The 26,273-nt window shown below is 39.6% G+C and overlaps 1 protein-coding gene across 14 annotated transcripts in view; it reads left to right on the forward strand.

Annotated features, from left to right (window-relative positions):
* Nucleotides 1-26,273, forward strand: part of LOC106505748 (uncharacterized) — a 1,225,997-nt gene that overhangs the window by 154,526 nt on the left and 1,045,198 nt on the right. For 2 of the 14 annotated variants that reach the window (XR_014824368.1, XR_014824373.1), the window contains exon 2: nt 8,562-8,672. The exons of 11 other annotated variants lie outside the window; for them this stretch is intronic. The gene's annotated coding sequence lies outside the window, so the exon portion shown is untranslated. Of the gene's footprint in view, nt 1-882; nt 1,053-5,345; nt 5,401-8,561; nt 8,673-26,273 lie in introns of those variants that run through there. One more of the 14 variants, XR_014824374.1, reaches the window with a different exon arrangement.

Consider the following 26,273-nt stretch of genomic DNA (forward strand, 5'->3'; position numbering starts at 1 on the left):
GAAAATTGCAGATCAAGCTGGAAAGGATGAAGGAAAGATCAGCTTCCTTGACTGAGAGGTGTTTACTCCACTTACCGTGGATATCCCTCACTTTCTAGATGCCTCTGTGGCAGGGGATTCCCATCTTGATGCTTAGGCAGGAAAGTCCCTTCTTATGTGGGTTGCAGGGGTGTGGGAAGATTTCTCTTCTCACTGATGTGACAATGAGGGTTAGTGGAGTCCCTTTTCACCCCTTTAATATTAATAGCAACTGGGGAAAGAAAAAGTGGGGAAGGGTACTTCTGGGCAATATGGTTCAGAGGTTCATGGGGTCTGGAAACAAAGTCTTCTTGCTGTCAGTTTCGTGCTTTGCAGGTGTGAGTGATGGTCTGTTTCTAATGCACGTCTTCCTAAAGGCTGATCCCCATTCCTTCTGAACTATCTCTCCAGAATTTTTTTTTTTTCTTTGTCTTTTGAGGGCTGCACCCACAGCATATGGAAATTCCCAGGCTAGGGGTCGAATCGGAGCCATAGCTGCTGGCCTACACCACAGCCACAGCAGATCCAAGCCATGTCTTCAACCTACACCACAGCTCATGGCAACTCCAGATCCTTAACCCACTGAACGAGACCAAGGATTGAACCTGCATCCTTATGGATGCTAGTCATATTAGTTTCTGCTGAGCCATGACAGGAACTCCTTTTTTTTTTTTTTTTCCCCTCCAGAAATCTTTAAAAATCAGTAGTATCAACACTGTACTGGGTTCTTGCTCTTGTACCTCTCTTCTTCTCATTAGTTATGGGTCTTAATTTCTACTTGCAGGATATGCCAACAGTGTGGAAACAATCCTATTTTTAGCTAAGGGAGATTTAAGAACCATAGCCTCAATCTTCACCCACAGCACATGAGACAGTAACACTCTCGTCCTTGTGGAGCTTGCTGCCTTGTGGGAAGAACTGACTATGTGGACAAAGCTGTAATGCAGGAGAAGCTCTGGGCCTTTGGCAGCCCCAGGACTTCTAAGAGGAGATGTAGAGTTGGCTGTTGGATTTAAAGTGTTCGTGTTTAGAAGGTAACTACAGGCAAGATATACAGATTTCAAAGAACTGGCATGTGTTCAGTAACTGAATCCAGGGGAACTGGTGGCATTGCCTAGAAAGGATAGAGTTGTGGTTTTCAACCTTGGCAACATATAAGAAAACTTTGGGAATTCTACCTCCATAGATTCTGATTTAATAATAGCCGTAGGATATAATCTGGGCACGAAGATTTCCCAGGCTAGGGGTTAAATCAGAGCTGTAGCCACCGGCCTACACCACAGCCACAGCAATGCTGGGTCTGAGCCACATCTACAACCTATACCACAGCTCAGGGCAACACTGGATCCTTAACCCACTGAGCAAAGCCAGAGATCGAACCCGCAACCTCATGGTTCCTAGTCAGGTTTGTTTCCACTGAGCCATGACGGGAACTCCTAAAGCTCTTTAGGTAGTTTTAATGTGCAGCCAAATTTGAGAGTCACGGCTCTACTCCTCTCTCCCTTCCCTTCTGGCCTCTCCTCCTGCTACTTCAGAGCTTTTAAAAATCTGTTAATATGCTGAATGATATATATTTTCTAATATTGAACTATATTCCTTGATCATGTTGTATTATCTTTAATCTCCACTGTTCTGTTTGGCTTTGCTAGCATTTTATTTAACATTTTTGCATTTTTATTCATTAATCAGAAACCTGAAAGTTACCGTTCTAATGACCATATGGTTTGGGGGTCAGAACTATTCTCACATTATGTAAAATGACTTGGGGACATGTTTTCTCTTTTTTCTATTTCTTGGGAGAAATTATAAAAGACATGATTTCTTCCTTGAAAGTTTGGGAGAATTTTTCTGTAAAGCTACCTGAGCCTAGTATTTTCATTGCGGGAATATTTTAAAATATTGCATCAACTTCTTTAAGAGTTGTAATATTATTCAGGCTTTGCATTTTTGCTTAAAACAATCTCAGAACGTTGCATTCTTTGAGCTTTCAACCTCACGTATTCCTGCATCTATTTCGAATACCTTTCAACCAAATTTCCTATTTTCTTTTTTTTTTCCAATTGACATCAACTCTAAACCCAGTGAAAGGTGCCTCTGCTTCCTCTGAAACTGCTTTGACAAGGTTACTAATGGAACTCCAGGATGCCAACTCAAAAGGATTCTTTTTTTCTTTTGACCTTTAAGCTTTATTTTGAGACTGTTTAATAGCCATTCCTTCTGGAAAATTTCTACTCCTTGGCTTCCGTGACAAAATTCTTTTCTGATTTCTTCCTATTTCTCTGAATGTATTCTAAAAATCTCATTCATAAACTCCTTCCTCTTTCTCTCCTATCTTATGAATATTGACATTTTCAGATTTTCCTTCTTAGTCTACAGCTCTTTTCATTCTATACAATCTCCTCAGATCATCTTACCGGTATAATGATTTAAACATGACCCAAGGGTAGGTCCAGGTTAATGGGTTCTAAAGCTTTACAATTTTGGGGCCTCTTTTTAAAGGAAAAGAATACCAAATTAAGTGCAGGGCCTCATCCAGAAAGTAAGGAGCCTGAAACTTCAGCTTTATTAAAATTACACTAAATGTATCCCTGTCTACATATGCAGATGGATGACTCCCAGGTTGATGTATCTTTGTCTTTATTCCTAAAACTAATGTTTATAGGTTAAAATACTTATTGGACTTAACTGTCCCATAGTGGAACTGAAGGTGTCTTACAGTGTGGAGGTTTTGAAACATGGCTCCTAAATTATTTGACACATCTCCCATTGAGAATGCAGGCAGAACTCAAACGGTCTGTCCCATCCATTGGCAAGGCCACCAACCTTTGTCCTCGGTAACTATACAGTTTTGCTCCTTGACTTGAACTGGTTTTATTTTTTTAATTTTATTTAATTTTATTTTTTTAGTAAGAATAATATTTACTAGCTTTATTTTTTAAATTTTATAATGATTTTTATTTTTTCCATTATAGCTGGTTTAGTGTTCTGTCAATTTTCTACTATACAGCAAGGTGAGCCAGTTACACATACATGTATACATTCTTTTTTCTCACATTATCATGCTCCATCATAAGTGACTAGATAGAGTTCCCAGTGCTATACAGCAGGATCTCATTGCTTATCCATTCCGAAGGCAATAGCTTGCATCTATTAACCCCAAATTCCCAGTCCATCCTACTCTCTCCCCCTTGGCAACCACAAGTCTGTTCTCCTTGTCCCTGATTTTCTTTTCTGTGGAAAGGTGGCTTTAAAGAGAACAGTGGTATAGGATGACTTACTGCCCTGCCAATTAGGTTGGCCTGTCTTGTCGGGGAATCTTCAGACAGAGGTACCTCTGCTGCCCTCCCCGCTGTCAGGGGTGCCCAGTGCCCACTGCCCACACAGGGCACAGCCAAACACATGAGCTTGGGGTTTAAATGGAGAAGGGGCTGCCAGGCTGGCTCTCGTGTCCTACTCTTTGAGTCTGGGCCATATGACTGCCTGACCAATAGAATAAAAGGGAGGTGGCGTGGTGCCAAGTCCTGGGCCCAGGCCTTGAGAAACTGACAGCTTCCACTTCTCATGTTTCGGAATGTTTTGCTTTTGGAACCCAGACACCCTTTTGTGAAAAAGTCAGGTAGCCACATGAAAGCCTACCCAGGTTCTGGTAGGCAGCCAGGCCTGACTTGTCAGGCATGTGAGTGAATCATCCTGGAAGTGGATCCTCCAGCTCCTGTTCAAGCTGCCCTAGTTGACACCACATAAACACAGATGAGCTTTCCCCCATGAGCTCTGCCCAAATTACAAATGGATGAGATAAAAAAATGATTGTGATTTTAAAACTTTAAATTTGGGGATGGTTCATTACACAGCAACAGATAGCTGGAACACACAGCTACATCTACATATTCCTTCCCCTATATGCCTAGTCATAGTTAGTGATAGTAACAGTAACACTGTCACCCAAACGTTATGAGCATTCACTCTAGATTTTTCCTGTTTCCTTTTCCCTCATATTCAGTGGATCACTAAGTCATGTAGTTTCAGATTTTACCTCTTAGATATTTCTTTAATCTGCTTCCTTTTCTCTATCCCTTTGTAATTCCTCTGTATCTCTTCATGTTTTGCAGAAGACTCCTACTATATTTTCCAGCATCCATTTTCGTCCTGCTCAAAAGCCATTCTTTGCAATGACACAAAAATTCTCACAAAATAAATTCTAGCCGTGCTACTTTCTGCTTAAGTCATCTTGAGGAAGTAAACAGAAAACAATTAAATATATGATGCCATTATCTCATTTCTCTACTGACGAAGGACCTAAGTTTTCAGTTTTAAAAATCATAATACTAATATAAGTTACTGTGTAGCGCAGCGGGTTAAGGATCCAGTGTTGCAGCACAGATTTGATCTCAAGCCCAGGATCTTCCACATGCCGCAGTTGCAGCCGAAAAAAGAATCACAGCACTAATGTATAGATATATTTTTATGCAATTTCCTACAGATGTCCTAATCTTCATTCTGCCCTCACCTTTACTTCCATCAAACAACCACAACAATAACATTTTACTTACAGTGAATTAAAACGCAGGGTGCTTCGGATTTCCCATCTGTCAGTGGTAAACAAACAAACATAGAATATTGTCTATGGGATTTGAGGGGGATACAGTAGTTAGTCAAAATGTTAATACCCGGCTAAATTGTCATTTGTAAATGAGAGAAATAGAAATGCAAGAGCTTTAAAAAAGAATATCACCCACATATGCTTTCTAGAAATAAAAATGATTATTATTTTAGTCAGTCTTGTCCTATTTACAATGAAACTTTTTAGCTCGGTTATGTCATGAAATTGGATAATATTGCAATAGCTGCCATACTATTGCAGTGACAAATATTGCAGCATTAACTAACACTTTTCAAATATCTAATAGTTTAGCAACATTATAAGATAAATTGACTTCTGAAAGCTAGTCTTGGGGGACTAACTGCTAATTTTAAAATCTTATTTCAATAAGGAAATAAATTTTCTTTCCAACTTCCATGCATCTAGGTTAATTTTTGGAGCATAATGTAGAAATATCTGAAGTAATTTATCTTTATGTCCCATAAATGATAGTTTGAGTTTGAACATATTACAGTGTATAGCCAAAATTCATACTCTTGATATTTAAAAGATACGCATATTTATGAGAATGCTAAATGATGTTTTTCTGAAAAACATTCATTTTTTTCCTTGCAGTTTCTTCAAAACAGTAAAATGTTTGGAGATCAGATTCTGAGTCTGTTTCAAAGTTTGACACCCAAGAATTGGCTTCAGTTTGACATCAATTGGCATTTCTTTTTGTTTTCAGGTCGCCTTGGGTCTGCATTATCATAGCAAATGACTCTTAAATCAGTAGGAGGCAGGTATGGAGATCTATAATGTGATAGTATTAATATTTCAATATGATAAAGAATTCAATACTTGGAATACTGAATCACAGGTATGTGTGGTAGCAGTGACTTTCCCAGAATCATATTTTAATTACAGGGATATCTGGTTACTACTCATTCAGAGAAGCTTGCAAGTAATTGCATTGTTCAAAGAATTTTTCTTGAGGGGAGATTTTAGCTCTTTTGCTTTTTTCTCATGTTGTTACCTCAGAAGTGGTTATGTTGGAGTGTGCGTATGTGTTTGCAAGTGACATAATTCTAATCCAGATTCCACATCCAAAATGGATATTTTAATCCAGAAATACCTTTACCAGGTAATCCGGTAACAGCTGTAACAGGCAGGAACAACCAAGGGTGGGTACTTTTACCCTCATGATGAGGAGTGTTGTATGTAAATAGGTCATAGATCGAACCTTGCTTTTTAAACCTTTCTCTTTTAAAATTCTTCCTCTTCATAAGTCTGGGAGAAAGAGAAAAAAAAAGAGAACTAGTTTTTTCTTATTATTCATTCTTTAAAAAAACATGGGATGTTGTGAAAGCTATTGTATGTTTTTCTAAGCCCTCGAATTACTAGACATCTTGAGAAAGTTTGGGTTTGGGAGCACTTAGTGTTTGTTCTCCATTAAACAGATGGGAAGGAGAGAAGGGTTAAAACCACTGTGTCAGATATTAAATGATCTTACTGTGATGGTGTTGGGTTTAAGTGGCTAGAAGGACCAGGTATTCAGTGGGCATATCTACTGTTAGGTTCTGGTTTCATATTTTCCTTTGTTTTTCATTTCGAGTCTTAGGAAAAAAATAATCCTGGCAAAGAAGAGCCAGGCAGGATGTATCATGCAAATAAAGGAAGATCTCATCCTACAACTTAATTTGATTTCAACATAACCTCAGTGAAACCACAAAAGATTTATGTAACCTGAGATTTCTCATGCTTGGGGTCTGTTGGGTCCTAGTTCTATGCAACTTGGAAAAAATCCTAAAATTCTAACATTATTTTGGTAAGTCCCCACAGTCATCTCTTTACCATAATGTGACTGAATAATACATGAATATTGGAGGGTTTTCTGGACTTGTCGGCTGTGTTCCTTTTCTTTTTTCCAGTCTTTCTCAGTAATCATCCTCATTATTACCTAATTAACTCTGTTTAAGCCTTGCACTACTGAGTCACACAAAAAGTATCTTGCCATTAGGTTGCTTGAAGACTGTGAAGCTTGAAAGTAGTTATATGAATCTTACTCTATTTAACCTCACCTCATTATATAAGCAAATAGTTTGCTTAACTGTGAATACAGTCTGGGGTTATCTATGAGTGATACTGCTCTGCCGTATTTTAAGGTTAATCTAATATTATCATCTTGGAGGTTTGGCCAAAATACTAGCCAGTGATCTTGAACTGAGTTATTTCTGCTGACATTGGACTTCTTGAGTCCAGAAAGTAACTCATTATGAAATCTCAAATGCCTTCTGTAAGGTGTTTCTTAAAAACTTAAATGGTTCAACTTGATTAGATAAAATTCTTGTGCTTGAAATTTTTTTAACACACAGTTCATAATCATCCAGAGGAGTACTAAACTCGTTTATGTTCCACTGTGTGGTCCTTTAACAAAGAGACTTACCTAAGTCAGCTGTGGCTTGAACGGTCTTCCAAACAGCACAGGAAATAGGGCTCTGCTTGGCTAAGGAAATGTGAGGCATTACACGGTTTGGGCAGCCAATGATTAGGAGCGGGAGGAAGCCTGTACATTCTCTATGCTATTCTGTAACCCCTTACCTCTTACTTTCTTTGAATAAAAAGGTAATGTTCTTTTTAATTGGACTAGAGGGTGACAAGAATGTCCTTGATCTAGATCAGGTTGAGGGTGGGTAACAAGCTGTTGCCCTCACCTATGGGGCACATAGTTTGCGCCTAGTAATTTGAGATTTACAGACATTATCTATGGGGAAATAATGGCTCAGTGTAACGAACCTGACCTGTATCCATGAGGATGCGGGTTTGACCCCTGGCCTCGCTCCCTGGGTTAGGGATCCAGCTTAACTGGCGGTGGCCTGTTGTGTAGATTGCGTAGCTCAGATCCTGCATTGCTGTGGCTGTGGTGATGGCTGGAAGCTGCATCTCTGAATTGACCCCCAACCTTGGGAACTTCCATATGCCCCATCTGCAGCCCTAAAAAAAAAAAAAAAAAAAAGCCCCAAAACAAAAAACAAAATAAAACAAAAAAGGTCCACACATTGCCTCTAAATCTTCACCAATGTAGGTATAACCAGCCCCAGTTTATAGAGTAGGAACATGATTCCTGGAAAAGAGTGGGAAAGAATCCTGAATATGCAAAATCCTCTCCTGAAATGGCTATGGAAAAAAAAAAAAAAAAAAAAGACTGAATTAACTGGAAGTGATGAGCCAGAAATGACTAGATCACATTTCCTGCATCAAAAAGAGGGGGAGGGAGTGGGATAGATTTGGAATTTGGGGTTAATAGATGCAAACTATTGCCTTTGGAATGGAATTGATAAGCAATGAGATCCTGCTGTATAGCCATGTGAACTCTATCTAGTCACTTATGATGGAGCACGATAATGTGAGAAAAAAGAATGTATACACATATGTGTTACTGGGTCACCTTGCTGTACAGTAGAAAATTGACAGAACACTGTAAACCAGCTGTAATGGAAAAAATAAAAATCAGTATAGGAGTTCCCGTCGTGGCGCAGTGGTTAACGAATCCGACTAGGAACCATGAGGTTGTGGGTTCGGTCCCTGCCCTTGCTCAGTGGGTTAACGATCCGGCGTTGCAGTGAGCTGTGGTGTAGGTTGCAGACGCGGCTCAGATCCAGCGTTGCTGTGGCTCTGGCGTAGGCCGGTGGCTACAGCTCCGATTCAACCCCTAGCCTGGGAACCTCCATATGCCGCGGGAGCGGCCCAAGAAATAGCAACAACAACAACAACAACAACAACAACAAAAATCAGTATAAAATAAAATAAAATAAAAAAGTATGGCACTTGATGGAGAAACAAAGATGGGCCTTAGGGGAAAAAGATTTTTTTTTGCATACCAGTGGTTGAGCTGAGATTTGTGAGATTAGTGTCTGCTATATATACCTTTATATGGATTTTTTTTTTTTTTACTGTACCCAAGGCACATGAAAATTCCCAGGCCAAGGATTGAACCTGCACTGCAACGCTGGATCTTTAACCTGCTGCACCACATGGGAACTTCCTTTATGTGGATCTTTACCTGGACTAGATGGTAAGCTCATTAAATACTTACTGAGGATCTACCATGTGTGTGGCATTTTGCTAAAGTAGGGGCTTCCATTAGTTATTCATGATCAAGTAATTTGGATGACCTTTCTCTTCCCACCTGTGTGTCTGGGAACTCCTATTCATGCTTTAAGAAGCAGCTCATACTTTATTTCCTCCTTGAAGTCCTGTCTGAATACATCAGTTAGACATTAATCAACCCCTGCTGTAAATTTTTGTCTATAGTACACCTGTTATGTGAATTATCCCACTGACATGTTTGTTAATTCCTGTCCTTTCCTGCTGGATTGTGAATTCCATGCCGTAAAGACTGGTTTCCCCCCACCCTTCTCCCCAACACACACACTAATTCCCCAGTAGTTACATTAGCTTTGCTCCTAGTGGTAGTGTAGCAGTTCAATAAAACTCGCTTGGTGCATGAATCACTGCAGTGAAGCAGAAATTTACTCTTCTTCAGAGTCACTCACAATTTTAAGAGGTATGATTAACTGAGCACTTGCTGCCTCATACCTTACCTACACTGTCTAATTTTATCTTATTGCAATTCTACTAGGTTGGTATTATTTCATTGGCCCCTTCTGTAAAACTGGGCTCATAGATATTAAGTAGCAAGCCCAACATCACTAAGCTAGTAAGTAGTGGAACAGGAAAGAAACTAGTCTGACTCTTGAAGCTGTTCTTGTCCCACAGTTACACCAAGTCCCATAAAAAAGGATGATGGATATCTTACAATGTTTTGGTTTATTTACTTCTTTTCATTTTTTTTCAACAACATAAATAGTGTATTATACAAATGCTGTCTTTCCAAACTCTGGGTACATGCCACCTGTTAGTATTTAGTTGGAGAGTAAATATCTCTGTGTCCTTGCGTTTCACAGTCAGTAACGCTCAGCATCCACTAAGCTTTCAGGCATGTTAAAGAAAAGGGCACACACAGGATCTGAAATGTTCTTAGAGCTTCAGATTTCAGGTTGATGAGATCCCAGGGAAATGCCCAAGTGCCTCATGGACATGACAGGCAGATCTGAATGTGTTTATTCTGTTAAACCTTATCCCAGAAAAACTCAGTCCCTAAATAGGAAGAGATATGCAGCCTGGAAGATACACATGGAAGATGGAATGCCCTTGTGGGAGAATTCCTTGCAATGGAGGATATTAAGTCAGGGAAATCATGAGCTCTCATTTGGATAAAAAGTTCCCCCAGGGCAGGGATGACATGTCTTCCTGTAATTCCTGGCTCGCACTGTGTAGTGCTCACCAGACCTGCTCGGTGAGTTTTTGCTGATGAAGCACTATCTGTGGTCATCTACATCAGCGGGTGCCCTATCCCAAAAGGGTATTGTCATAAAAAATTGACTGTTCCACATTTGAAAATAAGGCATAGATTACACTCAGGAAGGTTAAGGGAAAGGAGATGGGAATCCGAATATCTGCATACAAATCTAGACATCAACTTTTAAAGAGATTGCAGCAGCTTGGAGGAGAAAGCAGCATGGCTCTATTAATAGTTAGTGAAATGGCAGGGCACACACTCTGTAGAATAGCTCCATATGGTGAGAGGAGAAGACGACATCTTTTATTACCAAACCTTCTCCACCAGCTAAACTGATAGCCCTGTAATGAAGAGCTGCCAAAGGCATTCTGCAAAATGACAAAAGCCCCACAGCACACTAAACTGCAAGCTTGTATTCATGCTCTGCAGAGAGCAGGGAAATCCCAATTATAATGCAGTTACATCCACATGTTGTCCTGTGTGTATGAAGTTTAGCCTACCACCTGAGATCCTAGCGCTGAAATCAAAGGGAACTGGGCGTACATGTGAAGGCAGGAAAGGAAATGCAAGGATAACCTCAATTTCTCATAAATCAGCCATAAGGTCATTTTCCTTATCAGACCTACTAATCTGTTTCTTTGAAAAAGTAAAAATGTTTAAGAATCTTGGAAGAACTGAGGAAGGGATCAGCTTTCCTTTTTAAATCAAGTATGCTAAGATCATTGCAGGTATATGATATTAAGTATTATTTTTGCTTCAAAAGCTGTGCATAGTGATTATAGAAATAGTTTGAATAAGTAGGATGTTTTCAGAAATACTAATCTTCCCACCCCTAATAGATAATTACTCTTAAAAATTTGGTCAATTGTGGACCCATGAAAATCAGCTTATACTGTGAATATTGTTTTATAACACTTTTCCACTTATAAATATGTTGAGAACAAATTTCTGTGACAATGTATGTTTTTTGATTCATTAAAGTAAAATGATATGAGAAAAGTACACCTATTGTATCATATCAAGGCATATATTTTATTTTATTTATTTATTTTTATTTTTGTCTTTTCTAGGGCCACTCCTGCAGCATATGGAGGTTCCCAGGCTAGGGGTCTAATCAGAGCTGTAGCTTCTGGCTTACACAAGAGCCACAGCAACGCCAGATCTGAGCTGCCTCTGCGACCTACACCACATCTCATGGCAACGCCAGATCCTTAACCCACTGAGCAAGGCCAGGGATTGAACCCGCAACCTCATGGTTCCTAGTCGTATTTGTTAACCACTGAGCCACAGTGGGAACTCCAAGGCATATATTTTAACATCACTTTTAAGGTCTGTGTAGTATTCCATTCTATGGGTATATCATACTTTATTTAATTGGTTTTGTTTTTAGAAATACAGGGTTATCCTACATTTCTCCCCACTGTTATAAACAATGTGCAAAAGAATTATCACTGGGCTTGTATCTTTATACTAATTTACCTACCTCTAATTTATTTCCTTAAGATTACTTATTAAAATTGGAATTACGGGGTTATGTCAGATGAGCTTTGTGAAGTCTTTCCTCATTGCTTCCAGAATGGTTATACCCAGCTCTGCAGCTGCCCCCAGTGTATGAGTGTGTGTGAAGGAGGGGGTGGTGTTTCATTTAAAAGTTGAGTTTTTTTCCTCTAGAAATTATGTGTATCTCTTCAAGTGTGAATTGTGTGATTCATATCCTTTGATTTTGTTTTTTCTATTGGGATATTTGCCTTTTATTTTTAAGTTACAAAATCTCTGTGTAGTAATTAATACCTCTTTTATCTGACATATATGAAAGAATTCTCACTTTGTCATTTGCTTTTAAATGTGTCTGTGTGTATGTAGTCAGTCCTCATTATTGATGGCTTCTGCAGGTGCAAATTTGCCTTTGTACTAAAATATCCTTGTAACTCTAAAGCAATATTTGTGCATTTTTTTGTGGTCATTTGTGGACATGTGCAGAGCAGTGAAAAATTTGAATTGTGTGACATGATAGTTCTCAGTGGAAGTCCAACAAGGCAACCCTCTACCTTCTTGTTTCACCTCTCATACTGTAAACAAGTGCCCTTTTCACAGTCTGTTTAGTGCCATGTTTCTCACATTTTGATGCCTTTCTGTTGGTGATTTCACTGTTTAAAGTGAACCCCAAGGGTAATGCTGAAGTGCTGTCTAGTATTCCTCATTGCAAGAAGGCTGTGATATGCCTCACAGAGAAAATACGTGTTAAATAAGCATTGTTCAGGCATAACTTATAGTAGCTGTTGGCCATGAGTTTCAATGTTAATGAATCAACAGTGTGTATTAAAATAAGGTATCTTTAAACAAAAACACTCTAAGGTTATATTTTAATCGGTTGACAAAAATGTTGGAGTCAGAGACTTGCAGAAATCTAGGGCTGTGTTTCTCCTAGGAGCAATTGCTTCAGTATTTGCTGATTCCATATTGACAGTGACATTATAGAACATAACTATGGGATATAGAAAGAATTGAGTATATGGGTATTTGAGTATATATTTTTCACATATAGACATTTACAGTTTTTATCTACTCAGATATTTCACTATTTTCTTTGTGGATTATGCCTAAGTGTTGTGCTTGTTATTGGGAGAACATTTATTCTCTACTCTGTATTTTCCATATAGGGGGACTGCTATTGGAGAAACATACCTGGCTTATCTTTGGGATAATACTTACCTGACTGGTGAATTTGGGGAAGAGACAGCACCATTTACCCTTTGCCTCGAATCTGTCCCCTTTCTGCAAATAGCACACATCCTCTGATTCTTGTTTTATAAGGTAGCCCCCAAGGTGCAGGTTTGCAGGTGGTCAGCACCTGCTGTAACTGAGAAAGTCAACTTCTGGTGTACATTATTTGCAGCTCCATTGTCATTACTGATTTCAGCTATGTTCTCTGATATCTGCTTTATCACTGAAAATGTTCATTATTTCTCTCACTCTCTCAATTGTTTACAAACTAGGACAAAGAAAGATGAGGTGTTTTTGTAGTAGCCCCTTTACTTAAAAAGTTCTCTTTAAGATGATATGGATATTTACATATAATTTCTTCTAGTTCTTTTTTTTTTTTTCTCTGAACTTTTTGTTTCAGAGTCATTGATATTACCATTGAATTTCTCTGTTTCTTCCCCAGGGAAAAGGGAGCATATCCTTTTCCCTGAGAAAGAGCCACCCCTATGTCTGGAGTGGGGACTGTTCTTCTCTTATTCCTACCAGCCTCATTTTCTGTGGTCTGAGGCTAGCTCCTGTTTACTTTGGCATGATATCAGACAGAATTTTTAATCTCGATTCTTGAAGAGTGTTTGACACTCAGCCTGTTTTGACATGGCCACTGTCTCTTCTTCCCTTGACTCTGTTCTTTGAAATTCATGTTCCTGCTGCTCCTTTCCTGCACCAGTATCCCTTAGATCTTAGGTGTTTGACTCAGATTTGAGCCAAAGTGTAGTGGCTCTGTTTAAACATAGTCTTGAAGTTCCAGATCTGTTTCCTATTGTCCTGTTAAATTCACATTGATTTTTTTTTTTTTTTTCTGTAAATGCCAACACTCGATGCTTTGTGTATGTTGGGTGGCAGCTGGTGTACTGGTGTACTCCTGCCTGTAGGATAGAAACTTGACAAATATGGCCAGTTTTGCTCAGGTACTGCAATGGCTCTGTAGATGTTACTGGTCTTTCAGCATCGGATCTAGCTGTTGGGTATGTGGGCAGCTACCTCTCTTTAGCATGTCAGGATTATCATGGTGGATATCACCACTTCAGGGAGGAGAGGAAAGGCACTAAGCCAGTACATTATGGAAGAGCAAGCTAGGACTAGGACTCAGCAATACTGATCAGAACCAATACTGATCGGAAACCTGGCCTTTGTCTGACAGTGGCACGCACTGTCAATGATACTTGGCAAGAGTATTCTTTTTCTGTCAATCAAACTATACAAGCAACCTGTCAAACTGCTGACTGGAAAAGTCCTAAGAATGCCACCATCAGTGCTATGGGTGGCTACACTCAGATTTGGGATGGATTCATGTAGCTTCCTTGGGTTTTAGATTTTATTTATTTATTTTTCTTTTTCTTTTTTTTTTAAATTTTTTTATTTTCCCACTGTACAGCAAGGGGGTCAGGTTATCCTTACATGTATACATTACAATTACATTTTTTTTCCCCACCCTTTGTTCTGTTGCAACATGAGTATCTAGACAGAGTTCTCAATGCTATTCAGCAGGATCTCCTTGTATATCTATTCTAAGTTGTGTCTGATAAGTCCAAGCTCCCGATCCCTCCCACTCCCTCCCCCTCCCATCAGGCAGCCACAAGTCTCTTCTCCAAGTCCATGATTTTCTTTTCTGAGGAGATGTTCATTTGTGCTGGATATTAGATTCCAGTTATAAGTGATATCATATGGTATTTGTCTTTGTCTTTCTGGCTCATGTCACTCAGGATGAGATTCTCTAGTTCCATCCATGGTGCTGCAAATGGCATTATGTCATTCTTTTTTATGGCTGAGTAGTATTCCTTTGTGTATATATACCACTTCTTCTGAATCCAATCATCTGTCGATGGACATTTGGGTTGTTTCCATGTCCTGGCTATTGTGAATAGTGCTGCAGTGAACATGTGGGTGCATGTGTCTCTTTTAAGTAGAGTTTTGTCCGGATAGATGCCCAAGAGTGGATTTGCGGGGTCATATGGAAGTTCTATGTATAGATTTCTAAGGTATCTCCAAACTGTTCTCCATAGTGGCTGTACCCGTTTACATTCCCACCAACAGTGCAGGAGGGTTCCCTTTTCTCCACAGCCCCTCCAGCACTTGTTATTTGTGTATTTATTAATGATGGCCATTCTGACTGGTGTGAGGTGGTATCTCATGGTAGTTTTGATTTGCATTTCTCTTATAATCAGCGATGTTGAGCATTTTTTCATGTGCTTGTTGTCCATCTGTATATCTTCTTTGGAGAAATGTCTATTCAGGTCTTTTGCCCATTTTTCCATTGATTGATTGGCTTTTTTGCTGTTGGGTTGTATAAGTTGTTTATATGGGTTTTAGATTTTAAATCACCCATGCACCCCTGTGATGGGGACAGAAAAGCCACTCTACACAGAACCAAACCAATTACACGAGGGATATGGGGTGGATATCAATGGAACTTTGCAGTCATTCTGTCACATTAAAGGATAGTGACTGGTTTGTCACTGACGGGTCATGCTGCCCAGGTATTTATAGGCAGCCCTGAATGGGACCCCACGGGTGTGTGGCACAAATCTTTTGTCATGGCTTCCATCTGGATGGTTGAACCGCTGTATCCTAGGTTTTCCCGGGCATGGGAGAATCTGCCTCATGGAAGTAACAGTTGCCAGCCTCCCTCTCCTCATGGCCAGATGGGCATGTCCTGTTTTCCACCATTAGAATCATTTGGCCACCGTTTTGCCCACTCCATTGGCCCAGAGGACATTGTAGCACACATAGCTCTTACTAAATTCACCCAGCAAGATTTAAATGATAGCTGGCACAGCTGTCCTTATCAAAAACTCAAGTGTATGAGAGAATGAGAAAAGCTGTTCTTCAACATAGAATGGCCTTGGACATCATCACTGCCTTGCAAGGAGGCCCCTGTGCCACTACCCAAGCAGAATGTTGGGTGTTCATGCCTGGTGAGTCAGCTAAGGTGTCATCTTTATCATATCACATGTAGACATGAGTGACCCAACTCCGCCATGTAGGAGACTTAGTAAATCAGTGGTTCTGATCATGCGGGCTCTTGTTACTGATTTTGGGGGTTGTCTTAATCTGTGTTTTCTCTTGCATGTGCCTATATTGTTATTGTTGTATCTGCCTCCAGTGCAGCCAGATAGCTGCCAAACAAATCATGTGGCTGAGTAAGGTTGAGAGGTGACTAGAATATTGCAGAACCAAAATGCTTCGGTCAGAGTTTCAAGTGGGAGTTCCTGCTGTGGCACAGTGGGTTGGGAATTCGACTGCAGCAGTTTGGGTTCTCTGCGAAGGCTAGGATTTGATTCCTGGCCTGGGAATTTCCATGTGCTGCAGGCATAGCCATTAAAAAAGAAAAAAAAGTTTCACCTGGCCGCTTGTCTTCATAAACTGCTTGGGATAAGTAAACCTAATTTGTATACTTTACAGTGAGCTCTCAGAGAGTGGGCATATAACCTATGTGTATATTTCCCCCAGGGCATAGTAAATGAATATTAAATTTGGTTTATTGAGAAACAACAGTTTTTCTTTGAAAATTAAAACCTCTGATGTCTTAGTGTCTTCTACACATAAAATGTTTACCATTTCAAAGTTGGCTGGTGGCCTAGTAGTTAAGGATCTGGCATTGTCACTACTGTGGCTCTGGTCACTGCTGTGGTGTGGGTTCAATCCTTGGCCTGGGAATTTCCACATGGCACAGGCATGGCCAAAAAAAAAAAAAAGATGTTCATTATTTCAAGGATCAGTCGTATTTAAAATTAAGGGAAGCAACTGATTGAATAAATAAATGAACTGGGAGGAAGATACAAGTCTTTCTTACAGTATCATTCCTAGATACTCCCCTCTCCAAATAATGCATGTGGACACTTCCCTCTCCAGGAAGTTCTTACCCACCACTCCTCTTGAGTATGGATGGAACTTAGTTACTCTCTTCCAAAGAATAAATAAAGGAAAGGGAAAGATAGTAAACCTAGAATGGGGAGACTTGTCAAACACTACCTTAACCAGAGATGAAGGCTAATGTCACTGGTGATGTCATATTGATTTCAGGTACCCTAATATGAAGTGACATGAAGGGCATATCATCTCTGTGTTAGTTCTTCTAAAACCCCATAATCTCAGCCTCATCTCAAGAAAAAATAAGAGAAACTCAGAACATGTTGCAGGGTACCTGACTGGTACTTAAGATAGTTAAGGTCATGAAAAACAAGGAAAGACCGAGATTCTGTCACAGATCAGGGGAGAGGGGGGAGACAAGGAACACAATGCAGTAAGTCCTAGAACAGAGAGAGGACAGTAATGCAAACACTGGTGATATCCAAATAAAGTCTAGAGTTTAATTAATAGCAATCTATCAATTTTCAATTTCTTAGTTTTGATGAATGTACCATACTAATGTAAGACATAAAAAATGGGGAAATGGGATAAGAGGGTATATGGGAAATCTGCACCTTTTCTGTGAATCTGAAATTATTCCAAAATTGTTTATTTAAAAAAATAAGAGAAGTGGATGCCTTAGTCGCTTTCTTATTAAAGCCCACAGTCAAATGAGAGAAACACCTTCAGAGGTAGACATAGGAAATGAACCTCTGTGGATCACTTCATCATTTTGGAGTTGCCTGGTAACTTCATATGGGGGAATTTCTACTGTTCTACAAATTAACTCCTCTTGTGCCAAAACTTTCTAAGGGAAAAGCACTAAATTAAGAAAGATATGGAAAGAAAATACACTTATTTTGCAGGTTTTGTAATCTCTACCAGCATTTTTACAAGGTAAAGGTGAATTTCTTTTCCATGGTAAAGCTCAATCACACACAGATTGGTAGATCTTTCCCTCTTTTAAGAATGCTGCCCTTTGCCTTTGGGAGGCTTTAGTTATTACTCTTCTGGATGTAGCAATTAAGGTTTTGGTGATCTGCGAGGACAATGGGTTAAATAATCCCTTTATTAGTCAACAAGTGAGAAATATTTTTGGCAAACATGAACTTTTCTTATATTCCATGTGGAAACAATAATTAAAAAAAGAGAATAGTATGGGAGTTTCCATTGTGGCTCAGTGGTTAAGGAATCTGACTAGGAACCATGAGGTTGAAGGTTTGATCCCTGGCCTTGCTCAGTGGGTTAAGGATCTGGCGTTGCCGTGAGCTGTGGTGTAGGTCGAAGACATGGCTCGGATCTGGCATTGCTGTGGCTCTGGTGTAGGCTGGGGGCTACAGCTCTGATTGGACCCCTAGCCTGGTGAACCTCCATATGCCGCTGGTATGGCCCTAGAAAAAGACAAAAAACAAAAAACAAAACAAAACAAAAAGAATGACTGACTATTTTCTGGCAATCTGCTGAGGCTTGAGAAGAGAGAAGGTGAATTTTCTTCTGTACAGACTAAAAATACTCGGAGCCCAAATCACCATTGTAGAGATGTGATTAGGCAGAGAAGGATCTTACAGTGTTTACCTCTTTGATTTTTTTTATTTGCAGTCCAGCATCAGCTCAGTGTACATATCAGTTTTCATCCTTAAATGCACATAAAACCAAACCGGGGGTTTTGCAGAGCTCTAATTGCTGTATGATTTGATGTTACTGTGCAGTGAAGCTGTGCTGGTTAATTGTTTTCCTGACTGAATTTCCATCTCTTTTTCTCCCCTCCTGCCCCCATTCTGCCAGAAGGAGCCTATAAAGCAAAAAACAAACAAAAATCTCTCAGAAGAGCATCTTTCATTTTCAGAAGCATCGTTTGCAATGGGTAGCAGCCTCGTCATAATATGGGCGGTAATGATGATGGATAATTGTAATTCTTAAGTGGTTTCAGCTTATGGTTATTAGGGGAAGAAGCAAAGCAAGGATGGGTGTGTGGAAGAAAAATATGGTTTACTCTGCTTTAATTGCCTTTTCCAGCATTTTGAACAATAGAATGAGAAAGTCTTCTCTAGGGTAGGTATGTGGCTGTGGATTACAGTCCATTGGAACATTGTGTGATATGCAGCATGTTTACTGCAGGAAAATTCATGGAAACAAATTAGATATTTGATTAACCACTTTAAATAATGATCGATTTATATGGCTTCCTGTACACTGTCTTTTTCATACTAATCAATAGTTCAGGCAATATTATAAACAACAGCCTTCTCTAATAAATAATTGCATTGCATAATGCTAGTTAAATTTAGAAATTTCTATTTTATTGCAGTTCTCACTCATAAAACGTAGTGCCAAATAGTAATTGAGATTGAGTTAGAGTCTCATAATGCTTTGATCACAATCCTATCCAGGAATTGTTTCTCTCTGAAGACCCATAGAAAGAGGTCCCCTGGGCAATAGTGGGATTGCTGAGGAAGACCAGGAGGGCAGGTGGGAAAGGGGGAGAAAGAGAAAAAAATCTAAATGAGATTGCGGTGGAACAGAGGAAGGGGAGAAAGGAAAATAAAAGCTTGCTGTGGCAGGTTGCCTCTTTTGGATGCCAGTAAACTATTTAAATATAAAGGGGTGGGAGGCAAGGAGGAGCCAATTGGAAAAGTCTGAGAAGCGGGCCCTGTGTCCTCAGGAGAGCAAAATGTCTCAGACAATAAGATGGGAGATTTATTATGAAGAAACAAAATGTGCTATTTCCCTTTCCCTGGTGTTTCCAAAGCATTTAGTCTGACAGGAGGATGTAGGCTCCAGTTAGCTCTAGTTGCTTCGGGAATGGCACTGGCTGCTTTGAGACTAAATGTCTACTGGCTATGAATCAATTATCTCCTTGCCTGTATCCCCAAGGATGAGTGTATTCCCCTATTCCTTAGATACTCCCATCATCATCTCCAAGAAAAATGAAGATCTCCCACATGGCTAGATGCAAACGGGGGAAGATGGAGCTGTGTTCCATTAGTTTTATAATTGGAAGGTGTGACCTCATCCCAGTGCAGAGTGAGAAACAGTAGTCCTTGCAGCAGAGCCATCTGGAAGGACAAGACTTCTCATTGAAAAATATGTAGTAACTGTGTTTTGAACATTCTTTACAAACCCCAATTAAATGTGCTTTCAAAATATAGCTCAAAATATAACTGGAAAAATAAGACCCATGTGGAAGGGGAAAGAATCAAATGCAGTCCACTATGTTAATAAGGAAAGTGAAACCTGGGGCTGCTTCTGCAAAACTATTTAAGTTCTGTGGTCTTGGAAGACTTGCTCTTCTTTTCCTGGAGTATCTGTCAGAGTCTCTTAAGCCAACCGGAGTGATGGGAGAACTCCAATATCAGCTCAAAATGACTATGGCTAGTTTTGTCTACCATCTTCCTTCTCTTCTCCTCTACTTGGAATAAGCTCTCTTAGTTTTTGCTCTTAATTAAATTTTACCTCCTCTGCAAGGTCACCTCAGATTCTACCTCTGCCTTAACAAACCCCATTCTCAGTGTTCTCTTCCTTTTTTGAACTTTGATAGGTATTGCCAAATGATTTTATTGTAAGGATTCTTTAATTTTTAATGAATGGCTTATCTTTCCAACTAAAGAGTAAGTTCTTTGAGAGCAGCAAACAGGTCTTGGTTTCTTTTGTGGTTTCACCAATAAACTTGGCACTGTGATGAACTCATGGGTGATGACTAATAAATACTTGTTAAGTGATTGATTGATTTAGAAACATAAAGACCTTCTCCAGATGTTTCCAATCTAGCCCAAGACATTTTCTTTTGCATTTTCTTATAATCATTTAGGCAAAGTGTTGGAATGATTATATGTTATTAAGTTCCAGATTACTTCCCAGAATTAGTTTGTCAATTGGGATACAACCAGGGGAATCTTCAATATGGAATTTAGAGTGTATTTACTTCCACAGTCTGAGCAAGGCCCTAACCAGAGCTCCTCTCATGTGATTCCTCTTCACGGATGTTTACCTTCCTCTTGGACATCCTTTTCTTCCACTGACCATTTGGAACAGACCAATCAACCTGCCTTTGCTGGGACTATTTTATTAAATCAACAACTAAATGTTTAAATGACTTGAATAGGGATAGTTTTGAGGAGCATTAAGGGATCTCTCAAAAGTGAAATTACTTAGTGGTTTGTAGACCTGGGATGAACGTGGTACCAAAAAGCATAATTATGATTTGTAGTTACAAACTGCAAACCAGAGAGGCAAACCAATGCGAACACAAAGCTCAATCTTGCATATATATAATCATATCTTATAGGTCACTATGGCCCAGAATGATGGACTCAAGCATATCTAATATAAGTCTCAGGTTCAAGTCTTCACCTACATCGTGAGTGGAAACTCAGTCCTCTAAAGTTCTCCCTTTCTCACTGCAGGGTCCCCAGGATGGTTCAAAAGCTTTTCAAGGTAGCATTAATGTCTCTCTCTCTGTTGACATGAAGTCATCATCTACCCTGTCCACTTACACCATGGTTTTTCTAGTTACTATGTTGTTACTGCCTCTATTGAACCCTACTGGTCATAGGATTGCCCCAGGCACTGCTTTGTTGACCAACTCTGGGCTTCTGATTTGGGATTCAGGGACTTTTATAGGTGTCATGCATTTCTCCCAGTTTATTAAAAAAAAAAAAAAAAAGGCAGCTGATCATTTGACCGATGTTCATTTATGCATGAATTCATTCCTTCATTCATTCTCTCAGCACCTCATTCCATAAGAGGTTAGAGATAATAAGTGAAGGAAAGAATAAAATAAATAGCTTTGGAAATCAGGGCCAAAGGAGAATATAAGTTGGAAACTAATAAAAGGAGTTACCAAAAAGATATATTATAGATATATGTTCCTGGAGAGTTTCTGGATGTGGAATATAAATTTGGCTTAACAATTCCTAACAGCATAACAAAGATGGAAGCCGAACTGGAACAGAATTTACTCTGTTCACATTTACAAACAAAATGACTATTTAGAAGAATGCAGCTTTTCCTCATGCTGAAAGTAACAGGAAATGTTTCCCATGGGTCTTGGTGAGGAGGACACTGTGTCAAGGTAGTGATGATGCCTTCAACAGCCTCTTTGTGTTAGATTTGTTTTGTCCTTCAATGTTAGATTACAATGTCCTTCAATGTCAAGCTGATGACTGTACAGCTCACTAGTGCTCTTCTTTGATCCAAGGCTGAAATTTGAAATGTGTGGGGGAATTGACAGACTGTATATTCTCCAGACACACTTCCATCAATACTATTTTGAGCAAGTGCTTCCTTCCTTTCTTAACTCCTAAAAAGCAGTATAGTGAGAGTTAAGCATGTAGGCTCTGAAATCAGACTCCCTGGGTTCAAATCTCAGCTCTACTACTATGACCCTCAGTTTCTTTGTCATGAAAAAAGACTAATGCATTTCTCCTGGAGATGTTATCAGTATGAAATGAAATAGTGTATGTAAAGTGCTAAGCCTTGGGAGTACTCAGTAAATGAGCCTATACAATTAGACCACAAACCAAGAGGCTTTACAATCTTAGTGCCTTTCAGGGGGACATAGTTCACCTTTTTTATTTTCCCCTCTTCTGTCCCCTCAGGTGTTAAGAGGGGAATTTGGGTGCCATCATAGACCCTTGCTGACATCCAGACAGGGTTCCCAGACTGAGCTCATGGCCTGGACCCTTTATCTCCTCAGAATGGACAACTTTTCCATTTGGCAACCAAGGCAGGCATTTAAGGGACAGCCTTTTTTCCCTTCTTGTTGAAGAATTTTCAGACTTTAGTTTTTTTGTTCCAACATGTCCTTCATTCTGCATGAAGTTTATCAATTCCTTTTGTAAAGAAAACTCTGGTTTGACATTGACCTACCTATGAGAGTAAGCCTTTTTCTGAGACACTCAATGGTCATGAACTGGTAGAGCACAAGCCATACTAGGCCCAGAAGTTACACTGTGGCCCCATGTTCAGGCAGTCCAGTGTTATATAAGGAGCACTCTCTAATTTCCATTGTTCCCACCATGGATCATGCTCATGTACTCAGTTCTGGCAGAGCCATATTGTAGTTGTGGCAAAAGGGAAAAATCAATATAATACTGATCCCATCCTTAATGAGTATTTTTAATATTTTGTTCAAAATGGATGAATTTTTGCATTAATTTTGCCTTAGTAAAATATTATTTATCTTGGAGTTCCTGTTGTGGCTCAGTGGGTTATGAACCCAACTAGTGTCCGTGAAGATGAGGGCTTGATTCCTGGACTTGCTCAGTTGGTTAAGGATCCAGTGTTGCTGTGGCATAATGTAGCTCAGATCTGGTATTGCTGTGGCTATGGTGCAGGCCAGCAGCTGCAGCTCTGATTCAGCCCCTAGTTTGGGAATTTCTATATGCCTCAGGTATGGCCCTGAGAAGAAAAAAAAAATATTATTTATCTTGATTACTGAGTTTTTTGACAGCCCTCAAAATTTTGCATCCAAGGCCAATGCCTTACTCTCCTCACCCCCAAGTCCTGGCCCTATGTGTAGATTTGGTAATTCGTTACTGTCCTGGCTCTTACAGATATTTGAACAGTAGACCCTGGGAATTTGTTCTCAAATGTAGGCCTGTGATGAATTTTCACCCAAATAAAGAGAAATAAAAAAATGAAGGATGATATATTAAGTTTTTTGACAAGCTAATTTTATTTATTTGTTTGTTTGTTTATTGCTTTTTAGGGCTGTACCTGAGGCGTATGGAAGTTCCCAGGCTAGGGGTCAAATCAGAGCTACAGTTGCTGGCCTGTGCCACAACTACAGCAATGCCAGGATCTGAGCCACGTCCTTGGCCTATACCATAGATCATGGCAACGCTGGATCCTTAACCCACTGAGTGAGGCAGGGATTGAACCTGCCACCTCATGGATACTAGTTGGGTTTGTGACTGCTGAGGCATGACAGGAACTCCCTGGACAAGCTGATTTTAAATAAGAAAATGCCTCTCTTACTCTTTTTGAGTTAAAATATGGTTTATTATATAAGATCAGACCTGCAGAAATATTATTTATTAAATAATACTGCTAATAGAGGGTAGGAGTTTTTTAAACATGTAATAACTGGGCAAAATAAAAATGTGGTGGTTAAAAAATTAAAAAATAGGGAGTTCTTACTGTGGCGTAGTGGGTTAAGAATCTAGCTTCAGTGGCTTGGGTCGCTGCACAGACATGGGTTTGATCCCCACCCCTGTGCAGTGGGTTAAGGATCTGGCCATTGCCACAGCTGTGGCTTGGATTCACTTCCTGGCTTGGGAACTTCCATATGGCGCTGGTCAGGCCATAAGTTTAAAAAAAAAAATTAACTCCTCCAGGAAATCCTACACCTGTGTGCACCTCTGCTCTAGAAGCTTGGTTATTCCCTCCCACCCTAGGACATATTGGAAGGAATATGGTCAAAAGAATGGCAACTGGAAGTCTGTGGCAGTTAGTGGAAAGTGAGGAGGTTGGCCAAGAGGAAACTAGGCAAGTGCCAGGGATAAAGGATACAGACAGGTGATACCTTCCTATGTGTTCAGCCATACAGGCTCTCATGGATGCAGAGGCCCAGAAGCAGGTGTCAAGACATGAAAATAGGTCAAAACCAAGAGCAAATGTTGAACGTCAGTAGAAGGGAGCCTGTGTGCACATGAAGTCTTTAGAGAATTCGGGCAGAGGCCCAGTTGTTTTCCAACTGGCTTTTATTCCTGCTCTCTCCTCAGAGAGCTTTAAATGCACCAAGCTGCAACCTCAGAGAGATTTTCATAGAAGAAGAAAGATATTTTCTAGTTAATCTGGTGAATTTATAAAACCAAGAAGGATCAGGATGAATATGGAGCAATTCTTGGAAAACTAGAGCCACAGTCTCTCAGTCTAGTCATTGAAAGTAGCCTAACTTAACAAATAGTCCTCACCGAGGAGGGATAGTCTGGGAATGCAGATCAGTACGAAACCTGGTATTTCCATGAAATTGCAGATGTTTGTCAGAATGTTCTCTACCTTTGGAAAAGTAGAGATTTTATTTTTCTCATTGTTGCTCTCTCTCTCTCTCCCTCTTTTTTTTTTTTTTTTTCTTGAGTTGGAGATAGTTTGGGATCAGATGACTCGAGCATAAGTTTTGGCTTTTTCATATATTTTGGTAGCTGTATAACTTTAAGGAGGTCACTGTATTCCCTGAGGCCTTGTTTTCCTCATCTATATAAAAAAGGAGTTAAATTTTATTAGATTTTCTTGAATTCAAAAATGTTATGATTTATTATGATTTTTATGATGACCTGGAGGGAACATATACATGTTCCTATGAAGCACTTCTTTTTGCCTACTTTCAAGTTCAGAAAAATGCCCTGGATCAGAGCTGCATTAGAGAAATTTCAATCTTCAGTCGGGAAATGTTTGCTGTGCAATTTCTTATATTACTAAGTAATTTGGGCCTATTAGAGGGCCATTGAATTTCTTTGGGTCTTAATCTTCTACATCTATAAGACATTATGTTTTTATTCCTGTATCATAATCTTGATGTTCTCAGGATGAAAAGCAATAACCATTTGTTTTATTTTTTTAACAAATAAATAGATATAGGGATGCTGTGAGGTAAGAGTCCTGTAGCAGGCTATACAAAACAGTACCACTCTCTACTACCCACCATGGGTAGGTGGGTAAAAAAAAAAATCTCTTTTATTCCATGGACCAAAGCATCTGAAATCACACTACTTAGTCTTTGCTTTAGGAATTTCCTATCTCTCTGGGCTGCCCTTTAACAAGTTATGGCTTGATGCTTTTGTTTTTCTCCCTTTGCTGGTCAGGGTGGTCGTTGTCATGCCTGTATCCATCACATGTGCAGGGCTTACTTCCAAAGTGCTCCTATTCTCCAGCATGTCCTACCAACACTGTCCTGAGCAGGGAGGCTGTGTCCAGCTGACCCAGAAACCCAGCTCCCAGATCATGGAAATTTTCTACTGAAAAGTCTCAAAAGTTCCAAGGGCCATAAAAGTTTTGAATAAAAACACTCTCAAAAGAGGCAGTTCAGGGAGTAGCTATTTCTTTGATTTGATGCAGAAGCTATCACTAACATTTGACTAGGTCTGTTCCTGTTGCTATGTGAATGCAATAAAGCTCACCAAATCATGATTGTATAGTTTTTGCCTACCTTGAGTTGATACCTTAGAAAGGATAGAATTCTCAGCACTTACTTTATATCTCATTGCTGTTTTTTCTGTTTGTTTTGTTTTGTTTTTTAAGGAAGTATCTATTTTAAGAATATATTTTCTCAACTTAAGTCTTTTTCTTGGTGATAAGATGGAGGTAGAAAAAATAGTTACACTTGAACATAATATCTTATTTCCTAGAGGCAGCTGGTTGCCAATTAAGCAGGAATACTATAAAATAGCAGGTGGATATTTACCCACAAACAACAGAAACCAAAGAGACAGAGAAGGGCCTCAGGAAAGAAGTTGTTATTGTCAATAAGAGAATGATTAGTGACTTAGGTTGTCTTCATGCAATGATTTTTATCCCCATAGTTAGCTGAAAATCCTAACCTGTCCTTTTCCAACTCTTCTATATTTAAAGTAAATCTACTCGTATCTCCACTTATACTTGCACTTACTTTGAAGGCTGGGGAATAGCTTGTGGGTTGGAACATCTCCGATGTTTACATCCTTCATTGGTCCTGCATTACCCCCTCTCTGAGCCTCCTTTGAC

Source organism: Sus scrofa, chromosome 13 (genome assembly GCF_054392235.1).
Source record: "Sus scrofa isolate SSC_HxYL_T2T_F1_AM1 chromosome 13, Sscrofa_HxYL_maternal_Yorkshire_Landrace_v2.0, whole genome shotgun sequence".
Lineage (NCBI taxonomy): Eukaryota > Metazoa > Chordata > Mammalia > Artiodactyla > Suidae > Sus > Sus scrofa.